Source organism: Phyllostomus hastatus, unplaced genomic scaffold (genome assembly GCF_019186645.2).
Source record: "Phyllostomus hastatus isolate PE091 unplaced genomic scaffold, TTU_PhHast_1.1 phas_contig_17, whole genome shotgun sequence".
Lineage (NCBI taxonomy): Eukaryota > Metazoa > Chordata > Mammalia > Chiroptera > Phyllostomidae > Phyllostomus > Phyllostomus hastatus.
In genome coordinates this window covers 11,795,736-11,818,405 of record NW_025333664.1, presented here as the reverse complement: position 1 = coordinate 11,818,405, position 22,670 = coordinate 11,795,736, and the positions used below count along the sequence as shown (strand labels likewise).

General features: G+C 46.2%; 1 protein-coding gene across 4 annotated transcripts in view; it reads left to right on the top strand.

The window, feature by feature from the left end:
- Positions 1–22,670, top strand: part of GDAP1L1 (ganglioside induced differentiation associated protein 1 like 1) — a 48,764-nt gene that overhangs the window by 1,276 nt on the left and 24,818 nt on the right. For 2 of the 4 annotated variants that reach the window (XM_045833484.1, XM_045833485.1), the window contains exon 2: positions 7,731–7,841. The exons of 1 other annotated variant lie outside the window; for it this stretch is intronic. The gene's annotated coding sequence lies outside the window, so the exon portion shown is untranslated. Of the gene's footprint in view, positions 1–7,730; positions 7,842–22,670 lie in introns of those variants that run through there. One more of the 4 variants, XM_045833487.1, reaches the window with a different exon arrangement.

Sequence of the window (22,670 nt, the reverse complement as noted above, 5' to 3'; positions counted from 1 at the left end):
GACTTGGTCAGGATTTACATAGTGATTCTTTTTATTTTTAATTTTTCAAAGATTTTATGTACTTATTTTTAGACAGAGGGGGAGGGAGAGAGGGAGAGAAACATTAATGTGTGGTTGCCTCCATGCACCCCTACTGGGGACATGGCCCGCACCCCAGGCACGTGCCCTGAGTGAGAATGGAACTGGCGACCTTTTATCACAGGGCAGGTTCAATCCACTGAGCCACACCAGCCAGGGCTGGGTCAGGATGCAGTCTCTCTAAAGCCTGTCCATCCACTGCTACCTGTCTCTCAGCATCTCTTAGAAAAGAATTTTAAAAAAGAAGAAAACATGGTATATTTTCTCAGAAGTTGCCAAGTGAGTTGCAGCAAGATCAAACGTGTTTTTAAGCTGTCATTTCGAAAATTTTCCATAGATAAAACACAGCCCTGCGGGCAAGGACTGTATCTAGATTAATGAATTCCAGGAGGTTAGTAGTTGCTGAATATAATTTTGGTGAATTCTTAAGTTTACCTTCTACCCATTATGGCATTAGATACTAAAACTCCAACTATTTTAAAGTGCTCATGTAAGCATATCTCCACATGAAGTTAGATGAAGTTAGATGCAGTGGTTCTGAGAATGTGGTTTATTACTCAGGAAGTATTTGGAAGGCCGGTAGGTGGTACCATTCACTAAAGAGGGGAATCTGGAAAGCAGACGAGTTTGGGAAAAGAGTTTAGTTTTGGACATAAGGAGTTTGCAGATGAAAGCAGGAACCAGTTATGAAGGGTCTTAATGGCCATGCCAAGGGGTTTATTTTAAGAACCATGGAGGCCGTGGATGAGAAGGGAAATGACCATTTTACTTTAAAAAGATTACTCTGGTTTCCACCTGGATGGCACAGTGGTCCAGGCCTGAGGCTGCAGCGATTGTGAGAGCAGGTGGCCTTAGGAACGGAAAACACGTGAACAGATGGAAAACTGCATAGATCAAGCTTTGGTGAGAGACTGAATGCGTATGGAAGGAGCCGTGGGAGAAAGTAGACTGTAACAATTTGCTTTCTGGTTTGAGCAACTGAATGGGTGTTGTCGCCTGTTTCTAGTGTAACTACCGAATCCAGGTAACAGGAAGCAGACAAAGAACAACATTTAAGCGGATGATAATTGTGGAAGATAGTATTTTCATAGCTCTTACTGTGTGTCAGAAAAGGCATTCTCATCCTCACAGCACTCCTATGAGCCTACCAACGTCGTCTTCACTTTCCAGATGAGGAAACTGCAGTAGAGAAGCTGGCCTAAGGTCACACCGCTTGTTAGTGGTGGAGCTGGAATCGGAACCAGGGCAGTCTGGCCAGCGTCTGCTCCCACAGTCTCCATATGACTAGATGCCTCGAAGCGTTAGCTCAGTTTGGACACAGTGAGCCAGAGAGCTGTGGGGGTAGCTGCGTGGTGGTTTGCACAGGGCAGGAAGGTATGTGAGTCTGAAGCTCAAGTGAGAGATTCAGGCTAGAAATAGAGATTTGGAGTCAGCACGTGGGTGGCTGTTGAAGCCACAGGAGAGGTGAGGGCCCACCAGGGGAGGGTGGGAAATAACGGAAAGAAACAGGGCGAACCCTGCGAGGCAAGCACAGGCCTCCCACTTTTGGGGAAGACACCTTTCCTTCTGCAAGTTGGCAAGTTGGCATCTGGTTCATAGGTCATCATCAACATAAATGGAGTCCTCTCCTGTGAGTTTGATCAGCCTTGGGCACCTTGACACAGTAGAATTCTTGGACCTGCAACATGAAGGACTTAGCCTTGGTGGTGGTGACCCTTCCCACTCTCTTATCATGGATTGCACTTGTGGCCACCAGACGAATGCTGCCACAGTTGAAGCACCTCTAGCTCCTCCGTCTGCCAACTCTGTCAGCCCAGAGCCCCTCCTCATCTCGGGGACTCCAGAAACGCATCCCTTAGGACTTTGTCAGGTGCCTCCGTAACTTATTTTTTAGCCTTTTGCCCATATATTTCTTGTGTCTCCAGCTGGATTCTAAGCTTCTGGAGGGCAGGAATTACCTAACATTTTCCACCTAACTTTCTGTCCCTCAGCTCCTGTTCTCCCTGAGTAGGTTAAATGCCCCTGTGCTGTGTGCTCTCACGGCGCTTCACACTTACTCCGCCGTGGCAGGTGCTGCCTCTTGTGTCCTGGAACCTGGCACAGGGCCTGCCACCGCGTGATTGAATGAGTGAGTGAGTCCATCAGTAAGTCAGTCAGTCATCTCAGCAGATAATTACAGTTGTTCATCAGCTCTTTAGAATCATAACTGAGGGCTGTTGACTCCTTTGACAGATTTTAGCAGCAGAGCTTTTTACAGCAATCTTGTTTTGGGGGCAAACTGGTGAAGGTTGGGGAAGAGATTCACTGCACTTGCCTGGCATTCTCCTCATGCCCCAAAGCTATTGTGGTCTGGTATTTAATAGTTGCTTTTCTGAGATGTTGGGCTGTAGAGTGGGGAATGAAGGAGGACTTTTAGATGCCCTGTTACATGACTTGGCCATACCCCTCTGCACGAGTCTGGATTAAGTCTGCAGCAACTTCAGTCCCAGGACTCCAGTCAATTCTCAGAGCTCCAAGAGGGAATGGGAGGCTTTTCCTGGTCTTTCTGATCACCTGCAGAGGGAGCCCTAGGACTGAAGATTCTCTTCCCTTTAGTGTGAGAAGGCCCTTTACAGTGTTTTCAAAACTTGAAGACCCAGAATCTCGCCTTCTCTCAAATTTTCACTCATTTGAAGTTTGTAATTTAAACTGTGTGATGATGCCCTGGCTGGTGCACCTCAGTGGATTGAGTGCCGGTCTGCCAACCGGAAGGTCACTGGTTCAGTTCCCAGTCAGGGCACACGCCTAGGTTGCAGGCCATGTCTCCAGTCAGAGGTGGGCAAGAGGCAACCAACCAATGTATCTCGCACATTGATGTTTCTCTCCCTTTCTCTTTCCTTTCCCATCTCTAAAAACAAAGAAGTAAAACCCTTAAAAAAAACTTATGATTACATCAGGAAGGTGTTAAGGCCAAAAAATTAGAACCAAGCAGTAAAGCAGATGAAGATCTCAGTGGTGAGGACTAGGAATACTGAGCAGGACTCCAGGTGTCCTAGTCACGTTCTGTCCCTGGATCATAGAAGTGCGTTCAGGTCACAAGCCGCACACATAGAATGTGTGCCTTTTTCTTTATTAAACTTCAGTTAAATGTTTAAAACAAATCTTCATATGGATGCCACAGATGTGTATTGGATTAGGATGCGCTGTTCTTTTTTCCCCAATAGTTCTTAATCTTTGAGTCATAAGCCCCTCTGAGAAAGCCACAAACCCCAGGTTAAGAACTTGTAGCAGCAGAACAGAGAAAATGAGCAAAGGAAACGAACACATTGTTCACAGAAAAAAAAATGGCCCTTAAACAGATGTGCAGTTTCAGTCTTCAAAAGATAAATGCTTGTTGAAAGTGTACCGAGATACTAATGTTAACCTGTCAGGTTGGCGGTAATCCCCAAATTTGACAGCACACGGGATGGAGTTGGAGGCAGGGAGTGGGGCAGTAGGCAACAGGCACTTTCAGACATTGCTGGTGGGATTGTGAAATGACAGTGTTTATGAAAATGACAAGTCTGGCATCCACCATGTAGGTGACATTTTACATATATTTATGTAACGATTTCTGTAAAAGGTTACCTATTGCAGCATTGGTTGCAATAGCAAAAGATTGGAAACAGCCCAGGTGGCCGTGTATCTGTAGGGGACCGGGCACATAACCGGGTGCAGCCATACACTGAAATACTGTGTAGCTAGAAAAAGGAACTCGGTGGTCTCAGGAAAGGTCTCTGAGGTATAGTAAGTGGAAAAAGCAAGATGCAACAGCAAGAGTATATGTTTGTATTGGCTATGTCTGCGTAAAGACACGTCGAAGAGACGTTCAGGACACTAAGTAGGTCTCAGGGAATGGCGGGGATAGGGCAGGGGCAGCTCGACTTCATACTCTTGACCTGTGTTCTGATTTCTGAACCCTGACAATGTGACAATATCACCTCTGCAAAGCAGCAGCAGTTAACAGTTTAAAGAGCTGTTGGGCTTAGCCTTTAGGCATTCGTACTTCTTTCTTTAAAAAACATTTTATAATTTAATTGACTATTTTAGGTGTGTGCATATGTAAACTCCATACTTCCTATATCTGCCAATTTCTCAATGGCTGGGTTTTTTAAAATTTAAATTAAGTTGTGTGTTGGGAAAAGTCTTCAACTTACTCTACATTCTAACTGTTGTATCACGGTTTCCTGGCTCAGCCGTACTCCCGGGGATTCTTTCCTCGCCCTGCATGTGCTCCGGGGGCCCAGCGCCTTTCGCGGCAGCTTCTTGGGGGCGCTGCCGTCAGGCTGACTCAGTGCCACACACTTTAGCTCTTAGGTGTGTCCCTCTGCACATGTGTCCCTCTCTATGAGACTCGGGTTTCCAGGAGACAAGCTCTGGTTGGCCCCCAATGGCAGGGTTGGATTTTACCCACTGCTACTCAGAGGTGCAAAAACAATGTAATTTGTCTGTTTCAGCTGACCCCATCTGGCTCTCAAGCTTCCATTCTCCCAATTTTAGTGTTTCAGTCTCTTCTGGTTTACAGTACTGTATTTTGCATAAACATTCAATATTTCAAGGTGTTCTCCACCCCCTCCTTTTCTTTCCATTCTCCCTGCACCTGGATAGGAGGGGACAGTGGGTGAGCGTGGTGGTTCAGATGCTATTTCCCACCCTTTGCTGGTCTTAGCTGAGTTGCCACGTGACTGGCTGTATGGACCTTGTGCCCAGCCATTATGGATTCTGGTGGAACCCACCAAGATGGGGCTGATCTGATTCATTTCCTGAGCAAAATCATGAATATGGCTTAGCATCATGAAAATTGACAGTATTCCTAGTCATGAGATCCTCGTGGGCCACAGCCCTGACATCTTGTCTTCTGACCTTTCCTCGTCCACCAGCCCACCCACGAGACCCCTCGAGGGGGCCTGCGTACCCTTCTAGACTACCTACAGGCGCACAGGTCAGGGAAGGGAGCCACTGTTGTCCACCCTGTTGTCTCGCAGGACTGTTCTTACAGCTTAGGTGCCGCCCTGGTGCTGCAGCATGGCCAGTGTGGGGCTGTCCCTCGGCTCTGCTCCGGGAGGGGGGCACCAGCATTCTCGACCTGGCTAGGGCTTCTGAGCCCCACATCGGGGATTTGACCTTAGAGGAAGGTGGCCCAGGATGCTTGCATCTGAACTTTTGTCCCGGTTTTTCTCCTGGGTTGGCCCAGAAGGACCGTTGTCCCTTTTTGCTGTATGAAAACTTCTCAGCCCCAAGTTGTGCTCTTAATCTGCAAAACAAGAGTTTTTGGAAATTAGGAAACCCTTTTGTCCCTCAACAAAGCCAGATTTAAGACTCTTATCTCACTGTGGATTCAGGAAAACCAAATTTCAAATTCAGAGCTGAATGAACATTGGCTTCCTGAGCAGCAAAGGCCATTCATTAAGTGGCTGCAGGCTGTAGGAATCAGGAATGACCAGCAAGGAAGGGTGGGTGGGGCAGGGGAGAGCAATGAGGTTGGGGGGCGGGAATTGGGACAACTGTAATAGGACAGCAATTTAAAAAGAAGTATATTGGCTTTGATCTCAAGAAGTGTTCTCCTTTAGCTTGACAAATGTCCCCACCTCTTGGGTGGCAGGGCACTCTGTCGCACCAAGACCACATCAAATGGGTGATGTACTTTTCCAAAGGAGGAAGTGGCTTGCTCTTACCCGGAGAAAAGGGTAGAGGGAAGGGCAGGCAGAAGCAATCGATGTCTTCCGCAGCTTTGGCAGTATCTGCTTGCTTGCTGCATCTCCAGCCACGCATCTTCTCACCACACGTCTGCACCCCTTCTCTGGTCATCTCCACGTGGGTGTCCCACAAACACCTGGTGAAACGCAGTGTGTTCGAAATTGAACAGGTTATCTTTCCCTCCACGCCTGGTCTCCTGGCCTTCCCTGGCTCTTTTCAGTACAATTAAATCAAGTTGTATTTGATGTATGACCTTCCATCTCTCTGGCTCCTAGGTTACTAATACTTTGGAAGTATTTTTAAAGTGTTAATATATTGTTTTTATAATAAAAACTTTTAATTTGTTGATTTGGAGAGAGAGAAAGACAGAAACATAGATTTGTTGTTCTACTTTTTTCTGCATTCATTGGTTGATTTTTGTATGTGTCCTGATCTGGGATCAAACCCACACCTTGGTTTATCAGGACAAGGCTCTAACCAACTAAGCTACCTGGCAAGGCCTAATAAAAACTAATTAAAAACAAAAAAGCTTCTGGAGAAAATTTGGAAAATATTTAAAAAACTGTATGTCCTTTGGCCCTACCACTTGGCGATGACAGCCATCAGCATTTCGCCCTAGAGCGGCAGAGGGAAGTCCTGCCTCACCACCTCTGCTCCTCCGTGTGGCCTCGGACACTCCGCCCAGGCCCCCTGCGTCCATCTCCTCCTCTGAAGACACGGGGACAGTGATAGTACCCGTCTCAGCGGGCCCGGGGAGGACCGAGGAATGTGCCAGGGCACCACCTGGTGCATAGTGAGCAGTCAGTAAATGTTAGCTGCTGTTTTTATCTTCTTAAATGTATATATTTTAGCTGCTGATAACTATGTAGCTTTATATTAGTTTTTGTTAATTATTATAAGCATTTTCAATGTCAGATATTCCTCAAAACCATGATTTTGATAACTATAATAGTGCATAATTTAAATATATTCATAATTTCTTCTGTAGTTGACCATTTCTGTGTTTTTGGACAGTTGTATGTATGCGTGTGAGCATGCAGCTACGTTTATATGTTTGCCATAAAAAATCTAACCTGAAAATCATTGTGTATATATGTGCATAAAAATACGTATTTATATACATCTGACTGTTGAGTCTGATTATTTTCTTAGAATAGAATTTTATACCCACAGCTCCTGGGTGAGAAAGTACGAACTGTTTAAAGTCTCCAATAACACACTGAGAAATTGCAAAAGAAGGGTCACCGACCGTTCGCGCACCCAGGGCCTACTTCACCACACCCTGTCCAGCAGCGAGATGAGCTTGTTTAGGTCTGTCCTTTGTTGCTGCCATTCCTTTACGAGGTCGCTTTTACCACATATCCCTGGGATGGAAGGAGATGGTCCCATTACTGAGGTGCTTCTGCATTTGTTACTTTTTACAGTGTTAATAGATTAACTGAGCAGTCCCGTATACCCTGAATGGACATACTAACTTGCTTATTGTCCAGTCTGTTCTCTTGTGGGTGGACATATAATCGTGGGGCTGGTAATAGTTCAGGTTTCCTTGTTTCACTGTTGCCCCTGCCTGAGGATGTTTAGCATGTGGCATCTCACTCTGGGGACAGCACAGGTCCCAAAGCCCAGTAACAGGTTCCAGAGGAACCTGGCTGAGGTGCGGCATGAGCTTAGGCAGACGGACCCATTATCCGAAATGTGTGTGGTCTTCTCAGCATAGATCGCCCATCCTTGTGTCATATTTCACACTCAGGTTTTCATTCAGGTAGGCTCGCAGTTTCTTACCAGTTTTATTCTAACCCCACAGGAAGAGCTAGAACTGAATTTTGTTAAGAGTGACATAATGTTATAAGTCCTTTCTGACTTACAACATGCATCCAAACACGTCATTGCTCTGATCGTTAACACAGCTCTGGGAGTTTGGTGTGTTTATCTTATAGACGCAGCCCAGAGAGGTGAAGCCGCTTGGTGGGCTGAAGAGTAACAGGGTCAGATCTCAAATCCCTGCTCTTCCCAAAGCACGACCTCTTCAGCAAAGGAGCTCCTGAAAGGTAAGAATTACCTCTGGGAGACGAATACCAGCGTTGGCTGAAGGAACAAGAACTGCAGAGGAGTTGAAGGGGTAGAATCCACAGGTAGGAGTACAAGCGAGGCAGGCGTGCTAGGCCTGTGGTGGTAAGAGCCCGTAGACAGATCTGCTCTGGTTACTATCGGGGTGTGAGGAAGCAGTCTCTGGGACTCCAGAGACCTGGGTTCCCTCTTTCTCCTGGGCCACCACTTCTGGCCTTTGGGCAAGTCACTGCACTCTCTGAGTCTCAGTTTCCCCATTTGCAAGGCGGAAGTAACTACTCCTCTCTGCCAACTTCAAAGTCTCACTATGAGGATCTGATGAGGTGGTGCATATGATGTTGCCGTGAGAACTTTAAAGTGTGCAGCAGGAGGAACCCCTTAAGCTGACTTTACATAGTCCAGAGACAGCAGGCAGTACTCCTCAAAAGGACTCCTTCTGTCTTTTTCTGTGTCTTTTCTACTTCTTATTTTTATCTTTCTCCTACAATGTCCTTATTGTAAAACGATGCAAGTGATGCTGAAATATTTAAGGCAGAAATGGAAAATTCCATCTACTGCCCACCTGCAGCTTTCCACCCTGCTGTGCAGACAGGTCACCAGTGTTTGTGATTTAGTACACCTCCTTCCAGGCTCTGAAAATGCCTACGTCCAGCCCTGGCCCTTGTGGCTCAGTTAGAGCATCATCCCGGTCTGCCCGGTTTCGATCCCCTGTCGGCAAATACAGGAATCAAAGAATGCATCAATAAGTGAAACAAGTAGATGTTTCTCTCCCTCTCCCCACCCTGCTCTCTTTCTATAAAATTATCAAAAAATTTAAAATATACTAAGTTCTATATATTTTTTCAGCATATATATACAAATACACTTGCTCAGACAACTTCATTCTTTAAATTTTAAACAAATGTCCTCTGCACTGTTCTGCACCTTTGCTCTTCCCCTTACCAATTTTATCTCGGAGAGCTCGCTGCATCAGAGCTATTTGATTCTTATCTCCATCTGGGCATTTTTCATATATACACATAGGCTAGGAACTGATGTCATTTGGATCATTACCAATTTTTTTAAATATTACCAATGGCGTTGCACGAAAACACTTCTCAAACAAGTTTCTACTTTTGTAAATGTATTTTGAAGGGAGGCTGCTGGTGACACACTTCAGCATTTGGTAGATACATCAGACGACCAGGCTCTGCTCACATCAGTGCTGGTCGGGGGGACATGGGACAGTGCCTGGAGACGGCTTTGGCTGTCACTGCCTGGGAGGTAGTGGTGAAGAATCTGTTGCTCTCTGGTGGGTCACTAGAGGCCAGGGTTGCTGCTAAACATCTTTCGATAAGCAGACCAGTCCCCACAACAAAGAGCTGTGTCAGGAGTGCTGGGGAGGGCGGACCCCGGCCTGCACCCCTGCCAGGGCTGGGTATCGCCGTTCTTTCTGGTCTTGCCAGGCCGGTCGTCTGAAAAATGATATCTTATTTTACTTCGTACCTCTTCAGGAGAATGGAGTCACTTTTACTTCTTAGTTTATATATTGTTTAAATTGTTTTAATGAGCATGTATTATTTTGTGTTTTTTGAAAAACCATTAAACATTTAAAAAAATCTCTTTATTACTGTGCAGTCTGTTCTTAAGATTTAATCATGCGAGTGCCTGCTCGATTTACCCTGATATGGTATAGAAAGAAATCCTCCATATAGGCCTTGAGAAGTGATCAACACTTCGGGTTTAAGTCGCTCATCCTCTGGCCTTCAGGACTTCTCTCTTGCCCGCTCAAAGCACTTTCTCCCAGTGGCACCCAGACCCAGGAGCCACCTCCAAGACCCATACATAGCCCAGAGATACTCCTCACCACAGACCAGGGCTCCAAAAAATGTTTCCTGCGCCGACCCACAACACCCACCATGGACTCATTTGGCCAAACACCAGGAAAAAAAAATCCTCATGCTCATTTCTCAGCTTTGAAACCTGTGATTTATTTACTCCGTGAGTTTCCCAGGCTGGCACAGCTGAGCCAAGCCCCTGGGGCTTCCGCAGAGCCTGGAGCTGCTGGTGCAGCATGGTGCCCTGGTGCAGCATGAATGCATTCACATTCCCTCCACTATGTCCTGTCAAATGGAAAAGGAGTGGAGCCCAGTCCTAAGCCCTGCCCCATGTGGCAAGGAATCCTGGAAAAGTGCCTGCCTCCCCTTCCTTTGGCTCAGAGCGAGCCGGAACCAGCCTGGAGGAAGTGTTCATGGAGAATTTGTCAGTAATACCTGGATGTTCTCAAGACAACGTCTCCTAGGATCGAAGTGGCATAGACTCGCCTGCAGCCTTGGCAGATGATAGCCTCTCAAAGCAGGCAAACAGCTCTTGGCCTTGGAACAGGACTGCTGCCAGCAGTTCTGTGCGTTGGATCTGCAGCCCACCCTGGCTTTCCAGTAAACGAAGTCATATGTGGAGGCTGCCTGCCTGGTCTGGTAGCTCTCTGCACTCTAGAATCCGCACAAATCATGTCAGTGGAATGGAGAGTACAATCTGTGAGGTCCTGAATGCTTGAGACATGCCTGCATTGCTGAGTGAGAGGGAGAGCAGTAAGGGGCTTGAAGTGGGATGGAGGGAAGGGAGTGATAGAATGAACACCAGTCTGCCAGCCAGGGCCTGAGTTCTGCTCCTGCCTTGCTGTGCACCCTGGGAGAGATAAGTCGCTTTACTACTTTGGGCTTCAGCTTCCTTGCTACCTGGTCATTGGGAGCATTCACTCTGTTTTCAATTTGCAATTTTCCTCAAAAGCGTTGCCAATTAAAGCTGACGACAATGGTTTAGAGATTTAAAACAGAGTTTAGAGGCCCTGGCCAGATAGCTCAGTTGGTTAGAGCATTGTCTCAGTATGCCAAAGTTGCAGGTTTGATCCCCTGTCAGGGCACATACAAGAATCAATCAATGAATTCATAAATAAGTAGAACAATACATTGATATCTTCCTCTCCATCTATCTATCTCCCCCCTTCCTCTCTCCTTCTAAAATCAATAAATAAATAGGGGTTAGAAACAATCTACTTCCTGTTGGTTAGTCTTTTTTTTATTCAAAAGTAATAGATGCTCAGAACAGAAAAAATGTCAGAATATACAGCCAAGCAAAAAACAGTCCATAGAGAACGCCCATAATTCAGAAACCATGCCATTGGCGTCTTATGGGATCTGTCCAGATGAGAGGTTCTTGGATTGATGCGTGGGTGGGCTCTGGCAGGAGAAAGCCCCTAGATGATTTAATAAAACCCCTTTTCATGCATCATTTAGGATACTTTAGTTGTTTGCCCTTATGAAAAATGCTCAGATGGAAGCTGGATGAAAAGGAATTAGAAGTGCATGAGAAAACAAGAAAAAAAAAGGACAATAGGAACAACTGACAGAAATGCTTTAAAGGGCACAAAAATTACCAGTGAGAGACAAATGGGTTTAATACTCATTTCAGCTACTTACATTTAAATCAGTTATTTACTGGGCAAATGCTATGACATGCCAGACCAGACCCTACAATATGAACCCCACAAGGCAGTCCCCCCACTGGCCTCACTGAGCTTTCAAACTAGTGGAGGCCAACATGGAAATTATTTCATGCATAAATAATAGTTTGTGTTCAACCAAACTGCCTTCATGGCTGATGGGTGCAATAGACCCCTAAATTATCTCACTCCCCATGCTCTTCTCACTCTTTGACCCAGCCTCCCTGCTTTGGGGGGACTGCATGTTTCAACCTTGAGTGGAGACCCCTTTCCAGCCCATATCCAATCCAGAGGTTACCTCCAGGAGCCCCTGAATGAAGGCCACTCAACTTCCGCTGGTTCTCCATAGGGAACAGAAAGCTTACTGCCCCTGTTTGATACTTTTCCTTATATTACACTGTAATCCCCTCCCCTAACTTCCTCTGAATTGATCCCAGAACCTCACAAAACAAGTCTTGTCTGTCTTCAACCTGCAGATCTTTAGATCTTCAGGTGAAGCTCCCAGTCCCACGGTCTGGTCCTCGAGTCAATACGCAGCATCTGGGTTGTCCTTCCCCGGCAGGAAGGTCTACAAGCCGCCCATTGGTTCATCAAACCACGTGTGTGCCCACACCTCCCAACAAAGTATCTGTGAGCAGATGGCCACAGCATGGGGGCAGTGAGGCCCAGACCTTTGAGGACCAACTGTGCTGGTGGCACTTGAAATGGTTCTACAGCTTCAAGAGATAGGCAGGGAGGGGGAGAGGATGAGCCAGCCCTGATCAAAGGGCCTGGTCTGCTGTCGTCCCAGCGAGAGGCCGTGTGCCTCAGACCAGCACCTCTCACACTAAGTGAGGTGTGTGCTCATCTCCAGGGGCCTTTTTATGCTGTGGATTCTGATACAGCAGGTCCTGCATTCTATACCAGTTCCCAGCGATGTGCTGATACTTTAGACCACCCTCTGTGTAACAAAGCCTTAGGAGAGTGCTATCAGAATCCCTTGAGGTGCTTTAAAAATAGAGAGTTTGGCTCACCCAAGCGTACTGATTGAGAATCTTCTGGTTCATTTATTCAGTGGGTCTCCATCCAGACTGCAGATTAGAATCATCTGAAGAGGTCTTTTTTAATGTTGATTCCCAGGGTGGAGACTCCCTCATTGGTATCTCTATATCTCTGTCTCTCCCACTCCCCTCGGCGCCCCTCTCTCTCCCTCTTCTCCATCTCTCTTTCTCTCTGGTTGCTTCCGTTTGAAAAGCTGCTCAGGTGACTCTGACAATCACCTGGCAGTTGGGGGCAGAGGCAGTGGGTCTGAGTCCTGGCTGTACATCACAGTCACCGGTCACCTGGAAGTTGCATCCAATGTCGATGTCAGAATTCCTAGGGGTTGGGGCCAAGAGATTAGCACTTCACAAAGCCCCCCAGATAATCCTCAGGTGCAACCCCTGGTGTAGAGCCTGATGTAAGAATTGTCTGGGATTCTTGATGGAAATACAGATTACCACACTGTTCCCTGACTCAGATTCAAGGTCTGGGGCAGGGCCCAGGAACCTGTACATGTAACAAGTGGCGGAACTGATTCCAAGGATACGGCAAGTTTGGGAAACACTGAGGGAGAAGTGTCCCTGGATTGGACTCAGAAAACCAGTGCTCCTGACTGTGTGCCTTCCCATAGCTCCCTTAGCCTCTCCGAGATTTATTTCTTCATCTGTACAATGGAGATGGCAATAACTGCAGGAGGCAGAGATGGGTGGGCATCCCCCAGAAACCTGTGTGTCTCGTCCGTAGAATACAGTTGTGGGAAAGTGGCTCCCACAGGCCAGGGAGTACACTTCCCAGCTCCCATTAGCCTTTGCGGGAGTGGGGGATGGGGCAGACACAGGACTGAGTCTGGCCACGGCAACATGGACAGAGTGAGGAGTGTTTACATGGTCCTCTGCTCTCTTCACTATCTGCCCGTTGGATATCAATGACCATTGGATTGATCAGGTCCTGGCTGATCTTGGAAGCCACATGGGAAGGTTGATGTGACGCCTTGCTCCTCCCCCACATGCTGCTAATTGGACTTGATGTGATCGAAAAGTAAGCTTTGGGGTGAAGCTGCTGTCATTGGGCAGTTTACTTGTTACTATGCTGTGCTAACTAACATACTGCCTTTAGGATTGTGGCAACAATTAAATGATCTAAAACAGAGGCTGCAAACTGACCCTGTGAGGGCTAAGATCCAACCCACAGATATGTTTTATTATGCCTGATTTAAAAAAATTTATCAACAACCTTTAAATGAGCAATTTCAAAACAAATATCTGGATTCCCAGTTTCTTGAGAATCCGGAACAGCCATTGACTGGAGCGAGGAGCAGCCGCCCCCATAGGGTGGAACTGTGCTCTCGGCCCCGCCACACCCTTGGGTTCGTACCTGGTCGGCCTCATGTTCGTGGCCGTCTGGTCTCTGTAGCTTCCTCAGTCAGCAGGCCCCGCTGTAACAGATGTGGAAAGTAGATGCATCGGCCATTAGGATTTTTTCACAGTGAATTCCTTCAGGTGCCTTCTGACTCCCAGGAGAACTGTCTGTCTGTCTAGAACTGGAAGCAAAGCCTCCTTGGTGACCCTTACAGGCTGAAGGATATCAGCTACCCTCACCCCACCTGTGTCCGTGGCCATTTCAGCATCTGCTACCGGGAGACAGCGGTATGAGGAGGAGAGAGCCCAGGTGTATTGGGATCAGATAGACGCGGACCCCATCCCCAGCTCTGCTGCTTTGGGGTCAAGCGTTGTGTTTTCTGAGCCTCGGTTTTCCCATCTGTCAACTGGTGACAGTAGCACTCTTCTCATGGGATTTCTGTAAAGCGTCTGGCAGAAGGACACTCAGACTGTGTTAGTTTCCTTTTCCTGTAGTTCAAGGACCAGGGCCAGCTTTCCCCCAATAGTATAAGGCAAAAATCAAGCAGTATCTCTTTTTTAACAACTTTGAATATCTTTTAGATTTCATTTATTTTTAGAGAGAGGAAGGGAGGGAGAGGGGGAGAGAAATATCAGTATGTGAGAGGAGAGAAACATCCATTGGTTGCCTCTTGCACACCCCCAACTGGGGACCTGGCCAGCAACCCAGGCATGTGCCCTGACTGGGAATCAAACTGTCAACCTTTCAGTTCCCAGGCTGGCCCTCAATCCACTGAGCCACACCTGCCAGGGCTGAATATTTTTAAAAAGGTACAAATAATGCACTCCTGTCCAGGTACATCGGTCTGCTTGGGCATAAATTGGGTGGCTTAAACAACAGAAATGTATTTTCTCACAGTTCCAGAACCTGGAAGTCTGAGATCAAGCACTCACCAGGGTGGGTCTCTGGCGAGACCCCTCTTCTGGTTTGCAGATAGCAAACCTTCTGGTTCTCACTGCATCCTCACTCGGCCTTCGCTTGGTGCTTGACTGAGGGGAGAGCTCTGGTGTCTCTTCCTCTGATAGGGCACCAGTCCCATTGGATTAGGACCCCGCCCTTATGACCTAATTTAACCGTAATCACCTTCCAAAAGACCCTATGTCCCAATATTGTCACATTCAGGTTTAGGGCTCAAGCATATGGATTTTGTGGGGATACAATGCAGTCCACAATAGTAGGAAAACCAGAAAATCCAATTAAAAAAAAATCCCTCAGGATCTCCTCTTATTCCTGTCTTCATTCACACCCCAGTCTAACCACGTGACTACTTTTATGGGCTGTCTTTCTATAACTTACATATTTGAAAATTGTACATACTTTTTAGTAGCCTGGTTTTTTTTCTTTTACATTTTAAAGATTATAGTAATCTCAGCTAAAGAGGATTTTTACAGTAACATATCATTGTAAGCTATATTTAATTGTAACCTTTATTATTTAGTGGACATAAATTGTTTCATGGTATGGATATACTCTACTTTCTTTTTTTTTAATATATTTTATTGATTATTACAGTTGTCCCATTTCCCCCCTTCTCTCCCCTCCACCCTGTACCCCCTCTCCCACCCACGTTCCCCCCTTTAGTTCATGTCCATGTGTCATACTTGTGAGTTCTTTAGCTTCTACGTTTCCCATACTATTCTTGCCCTCCCCCTATCTATTTTCAACCTACATTCTATGCTACTTATTCTCTGTACCTTTTCCCCCTCTCTCCTCCTCCCACCCCCCTGCTGCTAGCCCTCCTGCTAGCCCATGTGCCCTCCATTTCTGTGGTTCTGTTCCTGTTCTAGTTGTTTACTTGTTTCTTTTGGTTTTGCTTTAGGTGTGGTTGTTAATAATTGTGAGTTTGCTGTCCTTTTACTATACATGTCTTTTCTTTATCTTCTTTCCTTAGATAAGTCCCTTTAGCATTTCATAAAATAAGGGCTTGGTGATGATGAACTCCTTTAACTTGGCCTTATCTGAAAAGCACTTTATCTGCCCTTCCATTCTAAATGAGAGCTTTGCTGGATAGAGCAATCTGGGATGTAGGTCCTTGCCTTTCATGACTTGGAATATTTCTTTCCAGCCCCTTCTTGCCTGTAAGGTCTCTTTGGAGAAATCAGCTGACAGTCTGATGGGAACTCCTTTGTAGGTTACCGTCCCCTTATCTCTTGCTGCTTCTAGGATTCTCTCCTTCGTTTTTACCTTGGCTAATGTAATTATGCTGTGCCTTGGTGTGTTTCTTCTTGGGTCCAACTTCTTTGGGACTCTCTGAGCTTCTTGGATTTCTTGGAAGACTGTTCCCTTTGCCAGATTGGGGAAGTTCTCCTTTATTATTTGTTCAAATAAGTTTTCCACTTGTTGCTCCTCCCCTTCTGGTACCCCTATAATTCGAATGTTGGAACGTTTAAAGGTGTTCTGGATGCTCTTAAGCTTTTCCTCGATTTTTTGAATTCTTATTTCATCATGCTTTCCTGCTTGGTTGATTCTATCTTCCTTCTGGTCCACTGTATTGTTTTGACACTCAGATCCCTTCCTTTCACTATTGGCTCTCCTCCGCGTATCTTCCTGCATCTCTTTTATGGTAACCTGCATCCTTTCATCTAAATTGTGCCCAAAGTCGACCAATTCCGTGAGCTTTCTGATCACCAGTGTTTTGAACTGTGCATCTGATAGATTGACTATTTCTTGGTCGCTCAAAAGGATGAGTCCTGGGGGACTGATCTGTTCTGCTGGAAACATGTCTTATGTCTTTTCCTGTCTCCCTTTTTTTTTCTTTTTTTTTTTCCGGTCTGGTTGCTCTTGTTACAGTGGGAGGCGGAGCCTTAGGTGTTCACCAGGGCTGGGCGCCCCAGTCACTAGATTGTGACGTTATATGTGGGGGCGGGGGTAGGGACGGGCAGGAACAATGGCGGCAGTTCCGTTCTTCTGGGCTCAGACACCTCTTCGGGATCCTGGGCCGCGAGCTCCGCCCTGGTCCACAATTGCTGCCTCACTGGGTCCCCCAGCTGCAGCTTGCGCACTCAGGATCACTGCTGCGTTCTTGCGCCCCTGATGGCTGTCGCACCGATTTTGCGCCAAATTTTCCCCGACCTCCGCGCTCCGCCAACCCTGCGCTCGCCCGGCTTGTCGTCCCCTACCAGTCTGGATGTACGGGTCTACTTCAACTTCTTGGCTGTCCGACTTCCATTCAGATAAATCCTCTGCCAGTTCTGAGTGATATTATATCTGTAAATTATTGTTCTATTCTTGGTTGTGCGAGGAGGTACGGTGCGTCCACCTATTCCTCCATCTTGCTGGAAGTCCTCTCTACTTTCTTTCTTTTATATATTTTATTCATTATGCTATTACAGTTGTCCCATTCTTCCCCTTCACTTCCCTCCGCCCTGCACACCCCCTCCCACCCACATTGCCCCCCTTCAGTTCATGTCCATGTGTCATACATATAAGTTCTTTGGCTTCTGCATTTCCCATACTGTTCTTACCCTCCCCCTATCTATTTTCTACCTACCATCTATGCTACTTATTCTCTGTACCTTTTCCCCCTCTCTCTCCCTCCCACTCCCTATTGATAACCCTCCATGTGATCTCCATTTCTGTGGTTCTGTTCCTGTTCTAGTTGTTTGCTTAGTTTCTTTTGTTTTTGTTTTAGGTATGCTTGTTAATACTTGTGAGTTTGCTGTCATTTTACTGTACATATTTTTTATCTTCTTTTTCTTAGATAAATCCCTTTAAGATTTCACATAATAAGGGCTGGGTGATAATGAACTCCTTTAACTTGACCTTATCTGAGAAGCACTTTATCTGCCCTTCCATTCTAAATGAAAGCTTCGCTGGATAGAGCAATCTGGGATGTAGGTCCTTGCCTTTCATGACCTGGAATATTTCTTTCCAGCCCCTTCTTGCCTGTAAGGTCTCTTTTGAGAAATCAGCTGATAGTCTGATGGGAACTCCTTTTTAGGTGACTGTCCCCTTATCTCTTGCTGCTTCTAAAATTCTCTCCTTCATTTTAATCTCGGCTAATGTAATTATGATGTGCCTTGGTGTGTTCCTCCTTGGGTCCAGCTTCTTTGGGACTCTCTGAGCTTCCTGGACTTCCTGGAAGTCTATTTCCTTTGCCAGATTGGGGAAGTTCTCCTTTATTATTTGTTCAAATAAGTTTTCCACTTGTTGCTCTTCCTCTTCTCCTTCTGGTACCCCAATAATTCGGATGTTGGAACATTTAAAGGTATCCTAGAGGTTCCTAAGCCTCTCCTCATTTTTTTGAATTCTTGTTTCTTCATTATTTTCTGATCGGATATTTCTTTCTTCCTTCTGGTCCACGCTGTTGATTTGAGTCCCAGTTTACTTCCCATCACTACTGGTTCCCTGTACATTTTCCTTTATCTCACTTATTGTAGCCTTCATTTTTTCTTCTAATTTGTGACCAAAATCAACCAATTCTGTGAACATCCTGATCATCAGTTCTTTGAACTGTGCATCTGATAGGTGCATCTCTTGGTCGCTTAGTTGCATTTGCTCTGGAACTTTGGTCTGTTCTTTCGTTTGGGCCATTTTTTTATTGTCTTGTAGTGCCTGTTAGGTATGAGGGGCGGAGCCTTAGTGTTCACCAGGGCGGGGCAACCCAGTCGCTGGGTTGTGATGCTGTATGTGGGGGCGGGGTCAGAGAGGGAACAATGGCACTTGTTCCACTGTCTGTCAGATTTCATTCACTCCCTCCACTACTCGTAAGCAAACTGGGCCTTTCTGGTGCTGATTCCCAGGTGGGTGGGCTTGTGTATGTTCTAGGACCCTGTGGATCTCTCCAATGAACTCTCCTGTGAGGCTGGGAGTGTCTCCCAGCACCTGAACCCCCACAGATGTTTTCAATCATCGGTTTGAGGCTTTATTTCCCCGTGCTGGAGCCCAGGGTTTTGCGGTCCATCCCACTCCCCAGTTTCGTCTGGTTTATCTGTGTGTGAATGTGGGACTGTCAGGTCCACCAACCACCACCTTGCCCGCCCTATTCCACAATCTGCCGCCTCACTGGGTCCACCAGCCACTGCTTTGTCGTGAGTCCTCTCTGCCCCGGCTGCCCCACTCCACCCCTCCTACTGGTCTGGATGAATGTGTCTTCTTTAACTCCTTGGTTGTCAGACTTCCATACAGTTTGATTTTCTGTTAGTTCTGGTTGTTTTTGTTTGTTTGTTTTTAAATTGTTGTTGTCCTTCTTTTGGTTGCTCAAGGAGCCACAGTGTGTCTACCTATGCCTCCATCTTGGCCGGAAGTCCTCCTAATTAATTTATCTAATCCCTTATTGTCTATAGACGTGGGTGTTTGTTAGCTCTTGCCTTTGGGCCAACAGTAACTTCACCTGAGCATCAGTTTCCTTATCTGTGTAATCAGGACAACAATATCACCTCAATTAAGGTGATGACTGTGAAGTGCTTCACACAGTTTTTAGTGCATGGAAAACCCTGTTAGCCATTATTATAGTATAATGTCATATATATTATAACTTCCCAGTAGTGAGCCCAGGTGAAATATTTCCCTGAGGCTGCCTTCTCACTGTTCCGAGTTCACCTTCAGTGGGAACCTCTTGGTGGCTGAGCCCATCCCCATTCGCCATGGGAGAAGGGTGTGAGAAATCCCATCACTGGCGGGAAACATCTAGCCCCCAGTGTGAATTAATATGTGGGAATGTCAGTATACATACTTTTCAGGCCCTTTTCAGATGTGTGGCACCCAAACTGGATGTTATTTCCCTGATTAAAATTCTCCAGTGACTCCCAAGGACCCTCAACATGTGACAGCCCCTAAAGATGGCTGAACAGACCTGGCAGGACCACTCAGCCTCCTCTCTCATCCCTGCCTCCAGCCAGATAAATAGCCACCGGTTCCTCAAGCACATCACTCCCACCCTCACCCCTGGGCCTTTGCACTTGCTCCTCTCTCTGTCTGGAGTGTGCATCCCTTTCCCGTCTTCTCATCATTTAGATAACTGCTCTTCACCCTTAGTTAGCATTTCTGCTTAGAGGCCCCTGAGTGGGTGATGGCAGTGCCCTACCTGTCTCTCCCCACACACTTTTACCATTTTAGTGCACACAGGCTTACCCCCAGCTGGCAGCACCCATGTCTGTTGCCTGGGGGGGTCGCTTTTTTTGGTCACTGGAACCCACTCTGCCAACTGTAGGACAGGCCTGAAGTGCTGGGGAGTTAACACTCTCCTGGGAGCAATCCTAGAGTGATGACTGGTGGAACTGGGTATATAAATACCCCAGCTCCCTTCCTTCTCAGGTGGGATAATGCTGAGGTGTTTTGCATCAGCCTCAGGATTTCCCTGTGTCATTAAGCTCCAGCCGCTTACAGTGCCATCTTCCTTGACAACACACCTTCCTTGGCTGTCTTTCCTGTCTCAGGAAAGGACAGGAAAGGATTTGGGAGATAAGGATTTCCCTTATCTCCCAAAGCGATCGCTTGTCCTTAAATTCTTGTCTCAGGATCTGCTTTGGAGAAACCCATATGAGAGCTGCTGCATCCTGAAAGCCTTCCCCACAGGGTCAGCACCTGGAGGGGCAGGGCAAGCTGGATGTCCCTTCTCAGCCCTACCACAACCCCTGTCCTCACCCCAGTCACTGAATTCATCGTACAATGCTGGAATTGCCCAGGCCCCCATGGAAAACATAGACAATTTGCTGGGAAAGAAATTTAAATGGCTTTTATGCATTTGAAAGGATGGTCAGCTTCACTCATAATTAATGAAATTCAAATAAAGAATGCCAGCTGATAAATGCAAATGAAATGACAAAATTAGAAAATCATTTTACAATCCCTGATAATAGACTCATTCAAGGACCATCAATGGGAGAGGAACTGGATACCCACAAGGTTCTGGTGGGAAGAGAAGAAATAGACAGAGGTGAGTCATGGTTACCACCTTAACCCAGTAATCAAACTTGGCAACCTTAATAGTGGGACAACAAGATATTGTGGGCCTCTTGGTGGAAGGTAAAATGAAGCACACAGACCACCCATGAAGGGTTAAACTTTGCCCCCAAAATGTTTAACCTGAATCTAATCTATCCTTTATTTTTTTTTAACTTTTTCATTGTTGTTCAACTACAAGTTGTCTTCATTTTTCCCGAATTACTCTTCCCTGCCCTACCCACCCCTCCTCTCCCACATTCAGTCCTCCCCGCCCTCATTGTCCACGGGTCCTTTATGCATGTTCCTGGACTTGACCCTTCCCCCCCCAGCCCCATTATCCCCCTCCATGCTCTCCTCTGGTCACTGTCACTGTGTTCTTTATTTCCATGTATCTGGTTCACTTGTTTGTTTTGTTGATTAGGTTTCACTTATAGGTGAGATCACATGGTATTTGTCTTTCACCACCTGGCTTAGATCTAAGTACCAGTTCACAGGAAATACAAGGCAGACAACTTAAAGGACACGACAATGACCAATCAGGCAAGTCCCAAAGTGGAACACTGTACAAGACGGCTGGCCAGTCTCTTCATGAGCCAGTGTTATGGGAAAAAAATTAAAAAGAGTGAGGACCATTCTGGAGACTTAAGGAGTAACAACAGAATTTATTGTATGGCCCTTAATTGGATCTTGGTTGAAACCAGCTATGAAGACATATCTGGTACAACTGGAGAAATTTCCATATGAACTAGATATTAGGACCTTATTGTTAATTTTTTAATGTGAAAAATGTGTTGTTTTATGTAAGAAAATGGCCTGTGTTAGGTGTAAAGTAGTACTGAGTTGTTAGTGTGTGAAACATCAGGGTGTCTGTGATTTGTTTCAGATCCTTCCAACCCTCTCCCCTAAGTTAAACGGACATGGCACGTTTTTAAGAATGCTGATATCTGGGGGACGGACACATGGGTGTGCACTGAGCTGCTTTGTTTGCTGTTTCATATGTTTGAACATTTTTACAACGAGGCAAAAACAAGTAAAAACTGTGAGATACCATTTTTCACCCATAAATTCAAAAAAGTGTTTAAAAATATGCTGTGTTGGCAAGGGTGTAGGGAAGCAGGTACTTTCATAGACTGTTAGTGGGGACTATAAATTGGGACAGCCTCTTCAGACGAAACTCGGGCAAAGACATATTCTTTGATCCAGCAATTCCATTTCTAGGAATTTGTCATGCAGACTAATCTCAAACATGTGCACAAATATACACGAATAAGCATATTCACCGCAGCATTGTTTTTATAACAAAAGATTAGAAACAACATATGTGGCCATTAACAAGAGTTGTTGAGTTCATTACGGTGCATCTATACAGTGTGTAGCCTGTTAGCAAGTGTGGGGTGGGCCTGCGCTGATAGGAGGCTCTTCCCACGATGTATTGCTAAGTGAAAAATACAAAGGACACACCAGTGTCTGTTTATTTATCACAGTCTCTCTTGTGCCATTGAAGTTCCTGGTGCATATTTGTTGGGTAGATGAATCCACATTGAGCATGACCGCCGCGTCTGTCTCCCTGGATACACCAGGCTGGAGTCACAGATAGGGGACAGATTTTCTACCTTGATCAAATTTCTAAGGCCCTCCTCCTCTGAATTCACAGATCTTTGCATTTTCCCTCAAGACAGAGCGTATCCTTCTTTGCACAATCAAACTGTGAACACCAAGACACTTTGAAAAAGAAAAATCGCTGAGGGAGGCTTAATGTGGCAACTGGGACTTACCAAAAAGTGAAGCTCCAAGCTTCTTTGGCAGCCGAAGAAGAAAGAGGAGCCCACGGGCCACAGAACTTCTGTTGTCTGGTGGAAGGAAGGCCGCCGACCTAGATAGAGCTGTGCTTGTCGGCCTGGAGGGCGAGGTGGCCGGAAGTGCTTGGTAGCGTGACTTGGTGGGGGTGGGGGGTAGGGGCGTGGAAACTAAGAAGCTCATTTTCCTGGTGCATCTATTTGCTCAAAGGATTAAATAAATTAAAACA